At 47.4% G+C, this 20,647-nt stretch overlaps 1 protein-coding gene across 1 annotated transcript in view; it reads left to right on the top strand.

The window, feature by feature from the left end:
- The first annotated feature begins 227 nt into the window (after positions 1-227).
- The window catches only part of LOC140471081 (homeobox protein Hox-C8-like), a 66,177-nt gene continuing 45,757 nt past the window's right edge, over positions 228-20,647 (top strand). Inside the window, exon 1 of the mRNA XM_072566928.1 lies at positions 228-283. The gene's annotated coding sequence lies outside the window, so the exon portion shown is untranslated. The remainder of the gene's footprint in view (positions 284-20,647) is intronic.

Below are 20,647 nucleotides of genomic sequence, written 5' to 3' on the forward strand. Positions count from 1 at the left end.
AAGTGTGTGAGAGAGACAGAATGTGTGGGAGTGTGTGGGAGAGAGTGTGTGTGTGTGAGAGAGAGAGAGAGAGAGAGCGAGTGTGTGTGTGCGTGTGTGTGAGAGAGAGTGTGTGTTTGTAAGAGAGAGAGGGAGTAAAGCGGCCGTTTTGTTTAACGGCATAGCATCATACAAACGTCAGTTAGTTTCCCTGTCTTATAACAACCTCCAGTTCAGTCTAACAATCCAGTGGGTGTGGATCAGGAGGGAATTAATACTCTCTTCCACCGACAGCAAGACTCTGGTCAGTCAGAATTACGATTCATTTAATTAGTAGATTCTTTGGCGACATATATTCAATGATCTGTGGGTTAACGAAATGTATCTGAAAGTCAAGGATATTGTATATATTTTAATTGCATATCTAGATGTGAAATAACAGTTGATGATTGTTGGGGATAAATTTTCAATCAAGACTGCGGTGGGGAAAATTGCAAATAAGGAAAACGCGCTGCATTAATGGAAGGGAAATTATCTAATGTCTTGTAATTTTTTATGGTAGAACTGGAAACGAGAGAGAGAGAGAGACGGATGGATTGGGAGCGCGGTGGAGAGAGAACGGAATGGGGAGAGAGAGAACGATAGAGAGAGCGGAGGGAGAGAGAGAGAGAGAGAGGCACAAAGGGACGGGGGGGGGGATGAAGGAGTGAGAAGGAAGGAGCGGGCGTTAGAGAGAGAGAAAGAGAGAGAGAAGGGGAGGGGAGAGGTGGGGCAGAAATAGAGGGAAAGAAGGTGGGAGAGAGGGAAGGAGAGATAGAAATAGAGAGGAAGAACGAGAGGCGGGGAGGGACAGAAATAGCGAGAGAGAGGGGGAGAGAGAGAGGGGGGCGAAAGAGGGGGGAGAGAGAGGGGGTAGGGGGGGAGAGAAACGGGGGAGAGAGAGGGGGGAGAGAGAGAGGGGGGAGAGAGAGGGGGGCGAAAGAGGGGGGAGAGAGAGGGGGGGGAGAGAAACGGGGGAGAGAGAGGGGGGAGAGAGAGAGGGGGGAGAGAGAGAGAGAGAGACGGGGAGGGTCAGGAATAGAGACGGGGGAAAGGGGGGGAGAGAGAGAGAGTCCGCAACATCGAGTTAATCTTTTTTGGTTAAAAATAAAGAAACGCAGAAGGAGAATTCTGAGGTTTGAACCCGTTTGTCATAGCCCACTCCCCCCCCCACCCCAACCAAAACGTGCGTCGGTGTAACGTAATCTCCTGCACCTTTCCCCCCCCCCCCCCCCCGGTTCTCGAAGCCGGGCTGTAGGGGTTGAGGGGGGAGGAAGGGAGTACCGTCTAATGCAAAGATATTCCGGGTCTCAGGTCAAAGCGGCTCCCTGCACCCAATAAGCGTTCCTCTCTCCAACACCACCTGAAGGATGGGGGTGAGCGAGAGAGACGGGAGGCGGGGGGGGGGTCAGAGGCAGAGAGAGGGAGGGAAACACAGAGAGAGAGAGAGAGAGAGAGGGTGGGTGAGAGGGAGAGAGAGAGGCGGGTGTTCAGGGAAAGGAAGACAGACAGATAAACAGAGAGGGGGAGACATGGAGAGGGAAGCAGACAGAGAGAGAGAGAAACAGAGAGGGAGAGAGAGAAAGGCAGGGGGAGGGAGAGAGACAGGGAGAGAGAGAAGGACAGAGAGATAGAGAGAGAAAAACAGACAGGGAGAGAGAGAAAGGCAGGGGGAGAGAGAGAGACAGGGAGAGAGAGAGAGACAGGGAGAGAGAAACAGAGAGAGTGAAGGACAGAGAGATAGAGAGAGAAAAACAGAGAGGGAGAGAGAGAAAGGCAGGGGGAGAGAGAGAGACAGGGAGAGAGAGAGAGACAGGGAGAGAGAGAGAGAAAAACAGAGAGAGAGAGAAGGACAGAGAGATAGAGAGAGAAACAGAGAGGGAGAGAGAGAAAGGCAGGGAGAGAGAGAGAAACAGAGAGAGAGAAGGACAGAGAGATAGAGAGAGAAACAGAGAGGGAGAGAGAGAAAGGCAGGGGGAGAGAGAGAAAGGCAGGGAGAGAGAGAGAAACAGAGAGAGAGAAGGACAGAGAGATAGAGAGAGAAACAGAGAGGGCGAGAGAAAGGCAGGGGGAGAGAGAGAGACAGGGAGAGAGAGAGAAACACAGAGAGAGAGAAGGACAGAGAGATAGAGAGAGAAACAGAGAGGGAGAGAGAGAAAGGCAGGGGGAGAGAGAGACAGGGAGAGAGAGAGAGAAAGACAGAGATAGAGAGAGAAACAGAAAGGGAGAGAGAGAGACACACACACATGGAGAGAGAAAACAGAGAGAGGGAGTCAGAGGAAGGGAGACAGACAGAGAAACAGAGAGGGGGGACATGGAGAGAGAAGCAGACAGAGAGAGAGAGAGAAACAGAGAGGGAGAGAGAGAAAGGCAGGGGGAGAGAGAGAGAGACAGGGAGAGAGAGAGAAACAGAGAGAGAGAGAGAGAAGGACAGAGAGAGAGAGAGAAAAACAGAGAGGGAGAGAGAAAGGCAGGGAGAGAGAGACAGGGAGAGAGAGAGAAACAGAGAGAGAGAGAAGGACAGAGAGATAGAGAGAGAAACAGAGAGGGAGAGAGAGAAAGGCAGGGAGAGAGAGACAGGGAGTGAGAGAGAAACAGAGAGAGAGAGAAGGACAGAGAGATAGAGAGAGAAACAGAGAGGGAGAGAGAGAAAGGCAGGGAGAGAGAGAGAGACAGGGAGAGAGAGAGAAAGACAGAGAGATAGAGAGAGAAACAGAAAGGGAGAGAGAGAGACACACACATGGAGAGAGAAAACAGAGAGAGGGAGTTAGAGGAAGGGAGACAGACAGAGAAAGAGAGTTGGAGAGACAGGGATACATTAGAGACAGACTAGGGGAGGTGGGAGGTGGTGGAGAGACATATAGAGAGAGAGTCAGAGAAAGATAGACAGACAGAAAAAAAATCAGAGAGAGGGTGGGGGTCAGAGAAACACAAACAGAGACAGAGAGTGAAAGGTGAGGACATGAAGATGCAGAGAGAGGGGGAGACACAGACAGAGACACAGAGAGGTACAGAGAGAAAGTCAAAGAGAGGAGGAGGAGACAGCGAGAGAGAGAGATGGAAAGGTAGAGACAGAGAAAAGGTGACAGAGAGAAAGAGCGATGAGGAAAATAGTGAAAGGGAGCGTTAGAGAAGGAGAGAGACAGTGTAGTAGGGAGGAGAGAGGGAAAAATGCAGTGGGGGGGGTAAATAGAAGGAAGTTAAGGAGAGGGTGACAGAGATAGACGCTGAGAAAGTGCGAGAAAGAAATGTAGAGATGAAAAAGGAACAGATTTGAGAAGGATGGAGGGGGAAAAAACGCCTGAGAGAGCAAGAAAGAGACCAAGTGAAAAAGGGATTGAGAGGGGAAAAGATTCAAAGGGGGATTGGGTAGGGGAGAGGGGTAAAAAGAGGTAGGTGGGGAGAGAGGGAGAGAGAGAGAGAGATAAAAAGAGAAACAGACTACAGGGTGTATAGGGAAACGTGTGAGAGATGCAGAGAGACAGGAGACAGAGATAAGACGAGAGACACACCACAGATGCAGGGGAGAGACAGAGATGGGTAAAGGGATGGAGAGAGTCACATGGACGGAAAAAAGACAGACCGAGAAAGGTAAAGAGGTGACAGGAGAAAGGAAGAGGGAGACAGAGAGCTAGAGGTAGGGAGAGAGAGAGAGAAAGGTAAAAAGGGAGGGAGAGAGAGAGTGAGAGAGCAAGAGAAAGAAAGAAAGGAAAAGAGGGTAGGAAGAGAGAGAAAGGAGAGATAAAATGGAAGAGAATGCACAAAAAAAGAATGACAAGGAGTGGAAACAGGGGGGAAATGGGGAGAACTTGGTAGATATTATGTTGTTTATGAACTTGAATGGTAATCCAAATGCCACTCTTTTCAAACTATCTAACGTGCCCATCCACAATCTCCCTCCCCCCTCCCAGCTGCCCCACTAACACTGACCCTTACCCCCCCCCCCCATCCCGTTTCCCCCTCAAGCACCCCCTCCACCCCCCCCCCCCCCGAGGGCCAGCCCCTGCTGCACCTTTTCCATCTGGTCTGAGACTCTGCAGTGACCTGTGTCAGACAAAGCCTCAGGAATCTAAGCCAACTGGGCGTTCATCTCCCCCAGTCCCAACCCCAATCTCATTCCCCACCCACATGTCTCCTTAATCAAATTCCAGTTTCCCTAAAAATATCCCCTCATATCCTAGACAAGACACACACTAGCAACGATAGATGGATAGATAGATAGATAGATAGATAGATAGGTAGATAGATAGATAGTTAGATTAGATGAATTAGATAGATAGATAGATAGATAGATAGATAGATAGATAGATAGATAGATAGATAGATAGATAGATAGATAGATAGATAGATAGATAGATAGATAGATAGATAGATAGATAAATGGATGGATGCAAACAGATAAATAAAAAAGAAAGATAGATCGAAACAGATAAATATAAAAGAGATACACACAAACAGTTAAATTAGAAAGGATAGATAGGTACAAACAGATTAATAAAAAATAAATGCATGGATGCAAACAAACAAATAAAAATAAAAATAAAGATAGATACAAAGATAAATAGATCTGTATTTTCCGTGTCTGCATATTTCTGATTGTAGTTCTGTGAGCATCTGTATGTTCCTCTATTGTTTGTATGTTTTTTTTCATTTCTCAGTACTTGTGTGTATGTGTGTATTTTGTTTTGCCTGTGTCAATGCCACTGGGTTGTCTGTATTTGTCTGTGTGTTTATGTGTATCTGTGTGTGTCTATGTGTTTTTGTCAGGTTTGCCTGTGTCTGTGCGTTTCTGACTCTGTCTCTCTGTGTGGTCATGCGTGTTTCTGTGCCTGTATCCTTGTGTGTTTTTGTCTGTGTTTGAGTGATTGTGTGTTCCTGTTAGAATACTTAACAATGTTTATGTGTTTTTCATAGGTGGGTGTTTGTATGAATGTCTCTGTGAATGTTTGAGTTTATGTGTGAGTGTTTCTGCAAGTGTTTGCGTGTTCCCATAGGGTGTGTGTGTGTGTGTGCCTGTGTCTGTGTGTGTATATGTGTGTATGCGTGTGTGTGTGTGTGTGTGTGTATGTGTGTGTGTGCATATGTGTGTGCCTGTGCGTGTGTGTGTGCCTGTGCGTGTGTGTGCGTGTGTGTGTGTGCGTTGTGTGTGTGTGTGCCTGTGCCTGTCTATCTGACTGTATTTTTCTAGTTCTGGATGGGGGTTCCTGAATCTAGCTGTGTTTATGTGTGTGTTTGACTCTGGTGTGTGTGCGTGTCTGTCTGTCTGTCTATCTGTATTTTCCATAGATGTGTGTTGTATTTGTGTGTGTGTGTATGTGTGTGTCTGTCTGTATTTTCCATAGGTGTGTGTGTGTGGTTGTGTGTATTTTTCTAGTCCTGGATGGGTGTTCCTGAATGTATGTATGGTTATGTGTATGTTTGACTCTGGTATGTATGTATTATCCTGATTCTATACGGGTCTCTGTATCTGTGTTGCTCTCTCTGTCTCTCTCTCTCTCTGTCTCTCTCTCTCTATCTCTTTCTCTCTCTGTCTCTCTGTCTCTGTCTCTCTCCCTCTCTCTTTCTCTCTGTCTCTATCTCTGTCCCTCTCTCTCTCTGTCTCTCCCTCTCTCTCTGAGTGGAACTTGCTCAATCCTAAACAGAGAGAGGATGAGGTGAAACGTCGGGGGTGGGGGCGTGGAGGGGAGGGGGGGGTGGTTGGTGTGGCGGAGGGGTATGAAGGGGCGCGGTGTGGGGGGGCGGTTTAAGCTATATTTATTTCACTGTCTGCTGGCTTGTCCGCCCTCCGTTGCTCCCTTATTTAGTGCAGTGGAAAAAGAGAGAGAAACACAGAGAGAGACAGACAGACAGACAGAGAGGGGGAGAGAGAGAGAGAGAGAGAGACAGAGACTGACAGAGAGAGAGAGAGACAGACAGAGAGATACAGAGAGAGCGAGAGACAGAGACAGAGAGAGAGAGACAGAGAGAGAGAGGGAGAAAGAGAGAGAGAGAGAGGGAGAGACAGAGAGATAGACAGAGAGACAGAGGGAGAGAGAGAGAGAGAGAGACAGAGAGAGAGGAAAATGACCAGTCCGGCGAATGGAAAAGCAGATTGAGGGAGAGTGTGAGTCAAGTTTATCAAGTTTGACCAATCAGTCAGGTCCACGCATCAAGAGCACCCCACCCACTCCTCCCACCATCACCAACATCCCCCCCCCCCACCCCGCCACAACCGCACCGCCCCTTCCCCACCATAAATACCTCCTTCCACAAAATAAAGAGTTATATAAGCAAAAAGAAGCCAGGTGTTGGATAGGCGCGCCGACATAAACACATTATTCTCGCCTTGCAATAAACTTTATTTCGATTGTTCTTTAGTCTCAAGGACACGCCGGCGACAAAGGGATTTATAGACGGACTCTCTGTGACTCCCCCTTAACCGGCATCATCTCCTCTACCCCCTCCTGCTTCTGTCTCCGCCACAACCCACTGTTATTACACAGTAAAGCTGCCATTTTCCACACCAACCAACATTTACTTCTCTCCCTTTGTCTGTGTTTTCCCCTTGCTTCTCTTTCGCTCTCTCTCTCTCTTCCCTTGTACCTCTCCCTCTCTCTGTCTGACTCTCTCTTTGTGTGTGTGTGTCTCTCTCTCTCTCTCTGTTTCTCTCCCTCTAACTCTTGCTGTCTTTCTTTATCTCTCTCTCTCTCTCTCTGTGTCTGTCTCTCTCTGTCTCCCCACAGCTCTGTTTCCCTGCCTGTGTCTTTTTGTCTGACTCTCTCTCTTTGTGCCTCTATCTCTCGTTCTCGGTCTGTCTCTCTCTCTCTCTCTCTGACTATCTCTCTTTGTGTGTGTGTCCCTGTCCCTATATCTGTCTGTCTCTCTGTCTCCTATTCCCCTCTGTCTCCATATCTCCCTCTCTCTGTCTGACCCTTTCTCTCTGTGTTTCTGTCTCTATGTCACTACCTCTCTCACTCTCACAGGAAGACGTGGGTCTTCCTGTCTCCCTCTCAACCTCTTCCTGTCTTTCCTTCTATGTCCCTCTCTCTCGCCCAGTCTCTCTCTCTCTCTCGATGCATTTGAATGTCTCCCGCCCTCTCTGTCTATCTGCGCCATTTCTTGGTCCTCTCTGTCTAACCCCTTCTCTCTGTGATGGGCATTTTTCGTTTTACAAAGAGCTGAGATCGTGTATAGAGTGAACTTCCTAGGGAACTGGTGGATGTGGGTACGGTTGCAACATTTAAAATACATGAATAGAAGAGATTTGGAGGGATATAGGCCTGGAACAGGCTCGTGGGACTAGTTTGGCTTGGGATTAATTTCAACGTGGGCCGAGGTGTCTGTTTCCGAGTTATATGACTTTATGACTCTTTAAATCTATTTCAGTCTCCACCTCTGTCTGCCTCTGTCTTTGTTTCTCTATCTGTCAGTCTGGCTCTCTCTCTCTTTCTCTCCCCCCCACCCCCCTTCTCTCCTCCATCCCTAGTCCCTCTCACTCTCTGTCTCTCCCTCCCTCACTGTCTGTGCCAATATTCACTCACATAAACACATTGAAAAGTGTACGCGTGTTTTTTGTCTGTTCTTTTTTTTTCTGGACTAATACTTGTTTTGTTTGCAACTGTGTTTATATTCGCCGGCAATAAATTTGTTTATATACATGTTTCTACACATATAATATATATATATATGTGTGTGTAGACAGATCTGAGCATGTGAATAGTTGCGTGAATTTCATTTGGAGATTGTGAAGTTGTAAACCTGAATTATTTCACAAAACCTACACACCTGTATTTCGCGTGAACTCTTGCGCTCAGTTTTATTTTGAGATTTAAGGAATGCTGACCTGATGATCTGCTTCCTTGTCCCTCTCTGCAGAGGGAGAGAGAGAGAGGAGAGACAAAGGGAGACTGGAAAACACACGGGAGGAGGGAGGAGACAGAGCGGGGGAAGGAGGGAGAGAGCGACTGGGAGGGGGCGCGAGTCTAGAACCAGGACTCCCAGTCTAGAGGAGAAACGCTTCCACCCAGAGAGTTGGGGGAGGTGGTGTGCATAGGTGGTATATATATAGTGTGCATATATAATGCATGTGCAAATATATTTGTATAGACGGACCGGGCAGGATATGTAAACAGTTGTATGCATTTTACTGGGAGATTTTGAGGTTGTATTACTGAATTATTTCATAAAATATTCCTTTATTTTGACCTACACTGACGCACACGTGTAACGCATATGTGCATATTCTTAATTTTTTTTTCATTGGCGGGATGTGAGCGCCATTTACTGTCAAACCCTCAGGGCCCCAGGGTGCAGTCAAGTGCGGACCCAGCGGGCGTCGGCCTGGAGTCACGTACCAGGTGATTCGATGAGAGTTTGCTGAAGGGCACGGCTGAGCCAGGAACGGGTCTTGCTGGTAATTCCTGGGCAGCGTTAGACTCTTCAATTGATTTGAAACTCTGCCGTGGGAGGACGCGAAGCCGGTTCCCTCTCTGATGCCCAACAGCCCAGCGGGCCACAAGATCACTGGGCCCGTTCCCCCAAGCATTGGCTGGGAGACGGCTGCGTCCATTTTGCTTATGAAGTTCCCACTGAAATTATCTCACCCGGCCTTCCTTGTTGTTTGAGACAAACGCTCTCACTCAAGCACACGCAAAGAGCGCATCACGGGTTGCATATGTGACGGGTCAAACAGCGGTGTGGGTTTTATTTGACGGTCTCAAGTTTTGAATTTACAAGTTGTTTTTGCAAGGTGTTCCTTGCAAGGCTCACGTGTGCCTGTACGTGCAGCCCACGCTTATACAAAGTGGATATGGGAATATGTGTATCCCATTTTTTCGTTCAGAGTTGAGGATTTATGAACAGCGGCGGGTTATTTAACTGAGACACAATTCCCTGTGTTACGTTTGGTCGATGGTTTTTTTTTTGGACCGGGCGATTGGCTCTGACGGGAGTTTTGATTTTATGTATGCCTGAGAAAAAAAAAATATGTGCCTAGATATGTTAACAGATCAGAATGTTTAAAGCAGCCGTGTGCATTTTAGCTGGAGATTTCAATGTTGCATTTATGAATTATTTCATGAGATCTTCCTGTATTTTGACACACACACACCCACATATATAATATTCATATATAATGTAAATGTGCTTATGTTGGAGATATATCAGACAGGAAATGTATAAAGTTGTGTACATTTCATTGGGGTCTTTGCGGTTGTAGTTACAAATTATTTTCCGAGATTTCTCTGTCTCTGTCTCTCCCTTTCTGTCTTTACCTATTTTAAATGGACTTGCTCTCCCTATCCCTATCTTGCTTTTCTTTACATTGTCTCTCTCGATATCCCTTCTCCGTCTTCCTCTTTATTAATTGACTCTCTTTCTCTCTGTGTGTCCTTACCTGTTTTATTAACTCTCTATCTCTATCTGTCTCTGTCGCTCTTTTCTCTCTCTCTCTGTCTGTCCTTCTCTGTCTCGTCTGTCTGCCTCTCTCCCAGTCTCTCGCTTTTTCTCTCTCTCTGTCCCTCTCTCTTTGTCTCCGTCTGTCCCTCTGTCTATCTGTCTCTATCTTTCTTTCTCTCTCGATCTGCCTCCCTCGTCTCCGTCTCTCCCTGTGTCTCCATTTCTGTCTCTGTCTCTATCTCACTCTCTCTGTCTCTGTCTCTCTCTGTGTCTCCGTCTCTGCCTATCTCTCTCTCTCTTTCTGCCTCTCACTGTCAGTTTTCTCTGTGTGTGTGTCCCCGTCTCTGTCCTTCGCTGTCTCTCTGTCACTTTCTGTCTCTCTATCTGTCTCCACCTCTCTTTCTCTCTCTCTGTGTGTCCGTTTCTCTCTGTGTGTGCCTCCGTCTCTGTCTCTCTCTCTCTGTCTGCCTCTCTCTTTCTGTTTTTCTCTGTCTGTCTCTCTCTCTGTCTCCTTCTCCCTTTCTCTCTCTCTCATAGAGATTTCAAGGATGCATTTGCAAATTATTTCCTAAGATCTTTCTTGTTAGACACAGACGAACACACCTATATCCAGTGCGCACAAATAACACTTACCTAAATAAATTAGTGCGTATAGACCGATCGGGCAGGATATGTAAACGGTTCCAGGATTTAATTTGCTGATTTCGAGATTGTATTTGCGAATCATTTGGTAAGATCTCGCTTTCCTTTGATGCGCGCAGAGATTTTGCATCCTTAAACAATTGTGTTCCCGTTAGGTGGAGATTTTGAGGTTGCTGTTACAAATTATTCTCGCGTGTTTGACTGAGTTCATTTGGTGTACGATAGTAAAGGCCCACCTGCGGGTCGTCCCGGGTGTGTAGGCGGCTTGAATATAGGGTCAGAGTTTGATCAAAGGGACTGTGTGTGTGTGTGTGTGTGTGTGTATCTCTGTGTGCACATGCGTGTCTGTGTGTGCGTCTCTAGCTGTGTGTGTCTGAGTGTGTATGTGTGTGAATGAGTGTGTCTGAGTGTTTGTCTGAGAACATGTGTCTGAGTGTGTATGTGTCTGTGTGTGTGCCTGCCTGTGTGTATCTGTGTGTGTGTGTCTCTGAGAGTGTTTCAGCGTGTGTGTCTGAGTGTGTATGTGTCTGTGTGTGCCTGTCTGTGTGTATCTGTGTGTGTGTGTCTGAGAGTGTTTCAGCGTGTGTGTCTGAGTGTGTACGTGTCTGTGTGTGTGCCTGTCTGTGTGTGTATCTGTGTGTGTGTGTCTCTGAGAGTGTTTCAGCGTGTGTGTGTCTGTGTGTGTGCCTGCCTGTGTGTATCTGTGTGTGTGTCTGAGAGTGTTTCAGCGTGTGTGTATGTGCGTGTATGTGTCTGTGTGTGTGCCTGTCTGTGTGTATCTGTGTATGTGTGTCTGAGAGTGTTTCAGCGTGTGTGTCTGAGTGTGTACGTGTCTGTGTGTGTGCCTGTCTGTGTGTGTATCTGTGTGTGTGTGTCTCTGAGAATGTTTCAGCGTGTGTCTGAGTGTGTATGTGTCTGTGTGTGTGCCTGCCTGTGTATATCTGTGTGTGTGTGTCTCTGAGAATGTTTCAGCGTGTGTCTGAGTGTGTATGTGTCTGTGTGTGTGCCTGCGTGTGTGTATGTCTCTGAGAGTGTTTCAGCGTGTGTGCCTGAGTGTGTATGTGTCTGTGTGTGTGCCTGCCTGTGTGTATCTGTGTGTATCTGTCTCTGAGAGTGTTTCAGCGTGTGTGTCTGAATGTGTGTGCGCGCCTCTGTCACACACGCACACACAGACGCAGACACACAGAGGCAGACACACACACACACACTCACTCACAAGCATGCGAAAAATGTTTGTTCCCTTTTGAAGTGAAGTTATAATTCTGTCATCGTCTCTCTGATGGTGTGTTTTTTGTTTGATGACTGTTCGGAATGAGTTTATTTTCTCTATGTCGGCGGCAGACATGTTTAATCTGGAATGGGTTGGGGGGTGGGTGGGGGCGAGCCAGGTTTATTTCCGAACCCCCATCTCTGTCCTGACCAGGCCCACAGCCTGGAATGTGCACTCACTTCGTCTGTTCCCGAACCCATTTTTTCCAGTCTCTCTCTCTCTCTCTCTCTCTCTCTGTTTCACTCTCTGTCTGTCTCTCTCTCTCTGTTTCACTCTCTCTCTTTCACTCAGTGTGTGTCTCTCTCTGTGTCTCCGTTTCTGAATCTGCCTCCTTCACTTCCTCTCTTTCATTCTTATCCCTCTGTCTCTCTCACTCCCTCTATCTCTCCATTCAAACGCTCTCGCTCTCTCTCGTAGTCTCCCGCTATTCCTCTCGCTCGGTGTGTGTCTCTCAGTCTCTTCTCTCTCTCTCTCTCTCTCTCTCTCTGTCTCTCCCATGCACTCCTGACTATCTCGTTCTCTGCACATATCTCTGCTTCTCTCTCTCTCTCTCCCTCTCTGTCTATCTTCGTCTCTCTATATGTCTCAGTGTCTCTTTCTCTGTGTGTTTCCCCGACCAGCTCCCTTTCTCTCTGCCTGTCTCTCTCACTCTCTGGCTGTCTGTCTGTGACTGACCCTCTCTCGCGCTCTCTGTCTGCCCCACCTACTCACATTCACTCCCACCCCCACACCCCATATCTGTATTTCTCTCTGGGTGTCCCTTTCTCTCTCTCTCTCTTTCTCTGCCTGTGTGTGTGTACGTGTGTGTGTTTCTCTCTCCCACTGTCTCTCTCTGTTTCTCTCCCTTTCTCCCCCCTCTTTCTCTCTCTCTCCCTCCCCCTCTCTGCCTCTGTGTCTCCCACTCTCTCTCTCACTGCCTCTCTCTCTCTCTGTGACTCTCTTTCCCTCTCTCTCCTCTCTCTCTCTGCCTCTGTGTCTCTCTCTCTCCCCACTCTCTCTCTCTGCCTCTGTGTGTGTCGCCCACTCTCTCACTCTGCCTCTGTCTCTCTCTCTGTGACTCTTTCCGTCTCCCTCTTCTCTCTCTCTGCCTCTGTGTGTGTGTGTGTGTTTGTGTGTCCCTCTCTCTCCACTCTCTCTCTCTCTCTCTGTGACTCTCTTTCCCTCTCTGTCCTCTCTCTCTCTGCCCCTGTGTCTCTCTCTCTCCCCACTCTCTCTCTCTGCCTCTGTGTGTGTCGCCCACTCTCTCTCTCTGCCTCTGTCTCCCTCTCTCTCCACTCTCTCTCTCTCGTTCTGCCTCTGTCTGTCTCTCTCTCTCTCTCTCTCTGTGATTCTCTTTCCCTCTCCCTCCTCTCTCTCTGGCTCTGTGTTTGTCTCTCTCCTCTCTCTCTCTCTCTCTCGCTCTGCCTCTGTCTGTCTCTCTCTCTCTGTGATTCTCTTTCCCTCTCCCTCCTCTCTCTCTGCCTCTGTGTGTGTCGCCCACTCTCTCTCTCTCCCTCTCTGCCTCTGCCTCTGTCTCGCTCTGTGACCATCTCTCCCTCTCTCTCCCTTTCTCGCCATGTCTCTCGATAAAACAATTTTTAAAATATAAACATTTTTTAACGAAATCCCAACATTGAGTTGGGGGTCTCGGCGGGGGAATCACAGGGCTGTTCCACACGGAAATTAAAACTATCCCCAAACCGCTCCATATGCCCATCTCCTGCCGCTACCCTTAACGTTTGAGCTGTCTGTCTCTCTCCCTCTCAGTCTGCATTCCTCTGACCGCCTGTCTGTCTCTCCGCCCTTACCGCCAACACAGCGCCCACCCTGTAATCATGTGTGAGTCTCAGCTCTTTCTCCCGATCGCCACTGATCGATCCTATCAATCGAATGTATTTCTATCTATCTATCTATCTATCTATCTATCTATCTATCTATCTATCTATCTATCTATCGGTCTGTCTATCTATCTATCTATCTATCTATCTATCTATCTATCTATCTATCTATCTATCTATCTATCTATCTATCTATCGGTCTGTCTATCTATCTATCTATATGTCTATCTGTCTATTTATCTATCTGTTTATCTATCTATCTATCTATCTATCTATCTATCTATCTATCTATCTATCTATCTATCTATCTATTTTGTCTATCTGTCTATCTATTTTGTCTGTCTATCTGTCTATCTATCTGTCTGTTTATCTATCTATCTATCTATCTATCTATCTATCTATCTATCTATCTATCTATCTATCTATCTATTTTCTCAGTCTTTCTGTCTATCTATTTTGTCTGTCTATCTATCTGTCTGTTTATCTATCTATCTATCTATCTATCTATTTTGTCTGTCTGTCTGTCTATATATCTATCTGTCTGTTTATCTATCTATCTATCTATCTATCTATCTATCTATTTTGTCTGTCTATCTGTCTATATATCTATCTGTCTGTTTATCTATCTATCTATCTATCTATCTATCTATCTATCTATCTATCTATCTATCTATCTATCTATCTATTTTGTCTGTCTATCTGTCTATATATCTATCTGTCTGTTTATCTATCTATCTATCTATCTATCTATCTATCTATCTATCTATCTATCTATCTATCTATCTATCTATCTATCTATCTATCTATCTATCTGCCTGTCTGACTGTCGACTCTCCCTTTATAAAACTCTATCACTCTTCCTGTCTGTCTCTTCCTCTCACTGTTCTGTCTCTCCCTCTCTAATTATCTCTCTATTAATCCAGTCTCTCTGTATCTATGTGTGTGTATATGTATGATTGTGAATGTATGTGTCTGTGTGGGAGAGGGTGTGTATATGTACGGGCATTTGTGAGTGTCTGTGTAGTTTGTGTGTGTGTGTGAGTGTGTCTGTGTGGTTGTGAGTGCATGTGTCCCCGAGTCCGTCTGTGTGTCTCTGTGAGGGTGTGTGTGATGTTACCGACTGGTCTTTCTTGAGTGAGAGAGAGAGAGAGAGAGAGAAAATAAAGATCACGTTTGTGGTGTACCTTAACGGGATGGGCTGTGTTTATGGGCGCTGAGCGAGAGCTAAAAGCAGTTATTGTGGAATAGGACGCACTCAAGACACACAGGAATCTCGCGTTGGTCGTCAAGTTGTTCTATAAGGGTTGAGGCGGAGGGAGAGTTAGAAACGGGAACCTCTTGGTGTCCGGTGAACGCTCCCCACGGTCCCATTTCAATGAAAGGGGGCAAGTTGAGAGGTCAAGAGGGAAGCGGTTAGCGACAGCATAGACCGGTCTGACCTTGTGGTTAAGACCTAGCGCCAGTCATTCGCAAATGCGTTCCCACCTCCCCCACCTCCCCCGCCTCCCCCCCCCCCATCACCACTTTTATTCTCTGTTAGCCTTGTCTATTTTTGTTGTTTAATTTGAAATTGTTCACCTTCTCTCTCTCTCTCTCCCTCTCCACCTTTCTTGATTATTTTTAGAATTGTCTCTCTCCCCTGTTCCTTTTCTCTTCATTCCTAATGTTATACGTTGACTCTGACTCTCTCTCTCTCTCTCTCTCTCTCTCTAGCCTTACCTATTTTAATTGACTTTCTCTCCCCCAACTTTATCCATCCTCCCACTTTTAAACTGCTCTCTTTCTCGCTTTTCTGCTTTCGATTTTTTAAAATTTGACTCTCTCTATCTTGCTGTGCACCCTTCCTTTCATTGAATTATCTGTCTCACCCTCTCTCTTTCTCTATCTGTCTCTCTCACTGTCCGTCTGTCTCTCTCTCACTGTCCGTCGCTCCCTCTCTGTATCTCTCTCTCTTTGTCTCTCTCTTCAGCTCTGTCTCTCTCTCTGTCTCTGTCAATCTCTCCCTGCCTGTCTATCTCTCTCTCTGTCTGTCTGACTCTCTGTGTCTCTGCCTCTCTTTCTCTGTCTTTCTGTATCTCTCTCTCTCTTTGTCTCTCTCTTCATCTCTATGTCCCTATCAGTCTCTCTCTGTCTGCCTGTCTCTCTCTCTGTGTCTTTGACTTTCTGTCTCTATCTCTCCCTCTCTGTCTGTCTATCTGTCTCTCTCTGTCTGTCTGTCTCTCTGTCTGTCTGTCTCTCTCTCTCTCTCTCTCTCTCTCTTCCTCTCTGCCTGCCTGTCTGTCTCTCTCTGTCTATCTGTCTCTCTCTGTCTGTCTGTCTCTCTCTCTCTCTGCCTGCCTCTCTCTCTCTCTCTCTCTCTCTGTCTGTCTCTGTCTCTCTGTCTCTGCCTCTCTTTCTCTGTCTCTCTCTCTCGGTCGGTCTGTCTGCCTCTCTCTGCCTGTCCGTCTGTCTCTCTGCGTCTCTGCCTCTCTCTCTGTCTCTCTCTCTGTCTCTGCCTCTCTTTCTCTGTTTCTCTGTCTGTCTGTCTGCCTCTGTCTGTCTATCTCTCTCTCTGTGTGTCTCTGCCTCTGTCTGTCTGTCTGTCTGTCTCTCTCTCTCTCTATCTCTGCCTCTCTTTCTGTCTCTCTCTGTCTCTCTCTCTGTCCTTACCCATTTTTAATTGACTTTCCCTCTCCCTTTCATTGTCTATTCCCTACAATTTTTAAACTGTCTCTTTCTTCTCTGCCTTCCTTTTTTAAAAAAAACTCTCTTTCTCTTTCTCTTTCTCTCTCTGTCTATCTCTATTGCACTCCCTCTCTCTGTCCTACCTACTTTTCGTAACTTTACTTCTTTATCTGTCCTGCTTTTGTCCTTGCCAGTTTAAAGCCTGTTTAAAGTCCCTCTCTGTCTCTGTGTGTGTCTCACTGTCTTTCTCTCCGTCTCTCTCTCGCCCTTTTCCTTTGTTTTGCCTCTGATCTGTCACTTGTTCTCTCTCTGCCCTTGCATTTTAAAAAAAAAGATGCTCCCCTCTCTCTCCCATCTTTCTCGACTGTTCTATTTCTTTTTGTTAAATTGACCCCGTCCCAGTTACTCTTTCTGCCCCTAATTTTAATTCTCTCCCACACACACTTTCTCTCTCTCTCTCTCTCTCTCTCTGTCCTTTCTGCTCCTACCGGATGCCCTCTTCTCTCCCACATGCCTTTAGGGATTGACTGTTTCCTCTCTCTTATTTAATTCTCCGTTCTCTTTACCTTCCGTTTTATGTTATCAAATCCCTGTCTGTTACCCTTCCCATTTGTATCAATTAACCATCTACCCATTCTTCAAACCCCCCTCCCCCACCCCCCCCCCCCACGTCTTATTAATTGACTCGGTCTCTCTTATGTACTTATTAATTGACAAACCTCCCCCCGACAAACATTACATCTCTGCATTATTCTCTCTCTTTCCCTGGCTCTACTCTCTATATTTTCTATTAATTGACCCCATCTCTCTCTTCTTTTACTTGCCCCTCTCTCTGCATCTTCTCTTGCCTGTTTCATTGTCTCTCCTTCTCTCTGTGTCTCTGTCTGTGCCTGTCTGCCTCAGTCTGTCTGTCTGTCTGTCTGTTTCTCTCTCTCTGTCACTCTCTTCATCTCTCTTGGTCTCTGTGTTTGTTTTTTTCCCCCTCTCTGACTCTGTCCCTCGCTCTGTCTGTGCCTGTCTCTCTCCGTTTGTGTGTGTCTGTCTGTCCCTCCTCTGCCTCTCTCTCTGTATCTCTCTCTCTTTCTATTTCTCTTGGTCTCTGTCTTTCTTTATCTATCTCTGCCTCTGTCCCCCTCTCTCTGTCTGTATCTCTTTCTCCTCAGTCTGTCTTTCTGTCTCTCACTCTCTCCCTCCCCCCCTTTCTCTTTCTATCTTTCTTCATCTCTCTTGGTCTCTGTTTTTTTCCCCTCTCTGACTCTGTCCCTCGCTCTGTCTGTGCCTGTCTCTCTCCGTTTGTGTGTGTGTGTCTGTCTGTCCGTCTCTCCTCTGTCTGTTTCTCTCTCTCTCTCTCCTTCTATTTCTCTTGGTCTCTGTCTTTATCTATCTCTGCCTCTGTCCCTATCTCTGTCTGTATCTCTTTCCCTCTCAGTCTGTTTCTCTCTCTCTCCATCTCCCTTTCTCTGTCTGTGCCTGTCTCTCTCCCCCTCTGTCTATCTGTGTGTGTCTGTCTATCTGTCTTTCTCTCTCTCTCTGCCTCTTTCCCCCTCTGTGTGTGTGTGTGTGTGTTTCTCTGTCTCTCTCTGCTCTTCTCTCTTTGTCTTTCTCTCCATCTCTTTTTTTCCCTCTCTCTGTTTCTGTCCGCGTGTGTGTGTATGCGTGTGTGTGCTTTTCTGTCTGTCTGTCTGTCTCTCTCTCCCCTTCTCTCTCCGTCTGTCTCTCTCTCTCTCCCCCCATCTCTCTTGATCACCCTCTTTTGAATTGAATTGGATTGAATTGATTGTCACATGTACCGAGGCACAGTGAAAAGCTGTGTCTTGCGAGCAATGCAGGCAGATCACAGAGTTAAGAAGCAAAGATAGTAATTAATTGGTAAACAGCAGCAAAAACAAAAACACGGGTACAGGCGAATGTTTGTGAGGCCATTCAGTATCCTAACAGCAGCGGGGTAGAAACTGTCCCGAAACCGTGTGCTCTGTACCTTCTCCCCGATGGTAGAGATTGCAGAAAAACATTGCCAGGGTGGGATGGATGTTTTATTTTCCCCCTTCTCTCTGCATCTGCCCCTCTCTCAGTCTGCTTCCATCACTCTCCCTCTGTCTCACTGTCTCTCCATCTCTCTGCCCTCTCTCTTTGTCTTTATATATCTACATTTCTCTTCCCCCCCCCATAAACACGGGCCTCTCTCGCTACCTCGCCCTGCCTTCCCTTTAGGCCTATATATATTTTTTTTCAAACTGACTATCCCTTCAGTTTTCCTTTCATGTTGTTTGACCCTACTGCGTGCATTTGATTTTATTTTTCAAATTGAATATCTCTCTCTCTCTCTCTCTAACGTGCTAAAATTCTTTCCCCGGGTGGAAGGGTGGGGGTGGGGGGTGGGGGGGGGGGGCGGGGGAAGATGAGTGAGGTGGGTGGGGCGGGGGGGATTTAATTTTACCACGTGGTTTTCAGGCACCCAATGAAACTTCGGAGGCGCCCCTCCCAAAAACACACGCACACACACACACACTCCCGCCTGCTTTGAGGAGGAAATGAATAGATATTTGTGTATGTGTGTGTGTGTGCTATAGAGAGAGGGCCGGGGGGAAAGGGGGTTGATATTGTGGATAATTGCAGAGGTCTGGGGTTGGGTGAGGAGGGGTTAGAGAAGGGGTGGAACGCTGGGACCCGGCAGAGGAGGGGATGGTGGAGGAGGGGGGGATTGGGAGAGGGGAGGTGAGAATTAACTAAGTCTGCTTCTCTGGCCAAAGTCTGGATTTCTTTCGGACCCATGAGCAACCTAGGGAGGGTACCCATCCGCTCACCCCCAGCAGTAGTTCCCCAGACAGTCGGCACATCTCCCGGGTCCCGCTCCCTCGCCGCCGACGCCAGGCTTCCGCGCTGGTGGGGGAGCCCAGAGGGATGGGGGGGGGTGGGGGGGTCCCCGCTACTACGCCGACCACCAGGGCGGGGTTCGCCGGCCGACTGCCCTGCCCCGAGTCCGCTGCGGGACGCGGCGGGGAGAGCAGCGCGGCGGGCAGGGTAGACAGGGAGACGGGTAGGTGCGAGAGCTCGGTGCCGTCCGCTCAGACCGGTGTGTGTGTGTCTGTGTGTGTGTGTGTGAGAGAGAGAGTGTGTGTGAGAGAGAGTGTGTGTGTGAGTGTCTGTGTGTGAGAGAGAGAGTGTGAGAGAGAAAGTGTGTGAGGGAGTGTGTGTGTGAGAGAGAGTGTGTGTGTGAGAGAGAGTGTGTGCGTGAGAGAGAGTGTGTGTGAGGGAGTGTGTGTGTGTGAGAGTGTGTGTGCGTGAGAGAGAGTGTGTGTGAGACAGAGTGTGAGTGTGAGTGTGCGTGTGAGAGAGTGTGTGTGTAAGTGTGTGTGTGTGAGAGAGAGAGTGTTTGAGTGTGTGTGTGTGTGAGAGAGTGTGTGTATGAGAGAGAGAGTGTGTGAGGGAAAGTGTGTGTGTGAGACAAAGTGTGTGAGACAGTGTGTGAGACAGTGTGTGTGAGAGAGAGTGTGTGTGTGAGTGTGTGTGTGAGAGTGTTCTGTGAGAGTGCGTGAGAGAGAGTGTGTGTGTGAGACAGAGTGTGAGTGTGAGTGTGCGTGTGAGAGAGTGTGTGTAAGTGTGTGTGTGTGAGAGAGTGTTTGAGTGTGTGTGTGAGAGAGAGAGTGTGTATGAGAGAGAGTGTGTGAGGGAAAGTGTGTGTGTGAGACAAAGTGTGTGAGACAGTGTGTGTGTGTGAGAGTGTGTGCGTGAGTGTGTGTGTGAGAGTGTTCTGTGAGAGTGCGTGAGAGAGAGTATGAGAGAGAGTATGTGTGCGTGTGTGTGAGAGTGTGTGTGTGATAGAGAGAGAATGTGTGTGAGAGCAAGAATGTGCGTGTGAGAGAGGGAGTAAGAAAGAGGGAATGAGTGAGAGAGAGATTGTGTGTGTCATAGAGAGAAAGAGAAAGAGACAATGAGTGTGTGAGAGAGAGATTGTGTGTGATAGAGAGAGAGAATGAGTATGAGAGAGATTGTGTATGTGTGTGTGAGAGGTTGTGTGTAAGAGGTTGTGTGTGAGTGAGATTGTGTGTGTATGAGAGAGAGAGAGAAAATGAATGAGACAGTGTGTACGTTAGAGATAAAGTATGTGCGTGAAACATTGAGAGGGAATGAGTATATGAAACTGTAGCGTGCAAGAGAGTGTGTGTTAGATTGAATACGTGTGCATAAGAGTGTAGGTGTGTGACAGAGAGTGACAATGTATGTGAGACAGTACAAGTCTGAGAGAAAATGTGGGTGTGCATGAGAAAGGGTGTGTCAGACTTTGTGTGGGGTGGGGGGGGGGGAGAGAGAGAGAGAACAATTCAACCAGCGTGTATCAGGGAGTGTTTGAGATTGAGAGGAAGACAGTAAGTGAGTGCGAGAGAGTTGGAGAGTGAATGTGTGTTTGGAATGAGTGTGTGAGAATGAGTGTGAGAGCTAGTGTGCGTGAGAGAGGATGGTGACAGTGAGAAAATGAATGTGTGAGAATGAGAGAGAATTACCGTGTGACAGGGAGAAAGTAAAGACTGCAGATGCTGGAGGTCAGAGTCGAGATTAGAGTCGTGCTGGAAACGCACAGCAGGTCAGGCAGCGTCCGAGGGGCAGGAGAATCGACGCTTCGGGCATGAGCCCTTCATCAGGAACGGTTACAGGTCAACAAGTTTATTTGGAAGCACTAGCTTTTTGCGCGTTGTTCCTTCATCAGGTGGTCCACAATATGAACATGAGTCTGGGAGAGAAAGAGAGAGGGAGTGTTTGGGATGTGTGTGAATGCGAGACAGTATAAGCTTGTGTCTGCGACAGTGTGTATATCTCAGACCGTGTATGTGCACGTGTGTGTGTCTGTGTGTGTGTGTGTGTG

This window comes from Chiloscyllium punctatum, chromosome X, assembly GCF_047496795.1.
Source record: "Chiloscyllium punctatum isolate Juve2018m chromosome X, sChiPun1.3, whole genome shotgun sequence".
Taxonomy (NCBI): domain Eukaryota; kingdom Metazoa; phylum Chordata; class Chondrichthyes; order Orectolobiformes; family Hemiscylliidae; genus Chiloscyllium; species Chiloscyllium punctatum.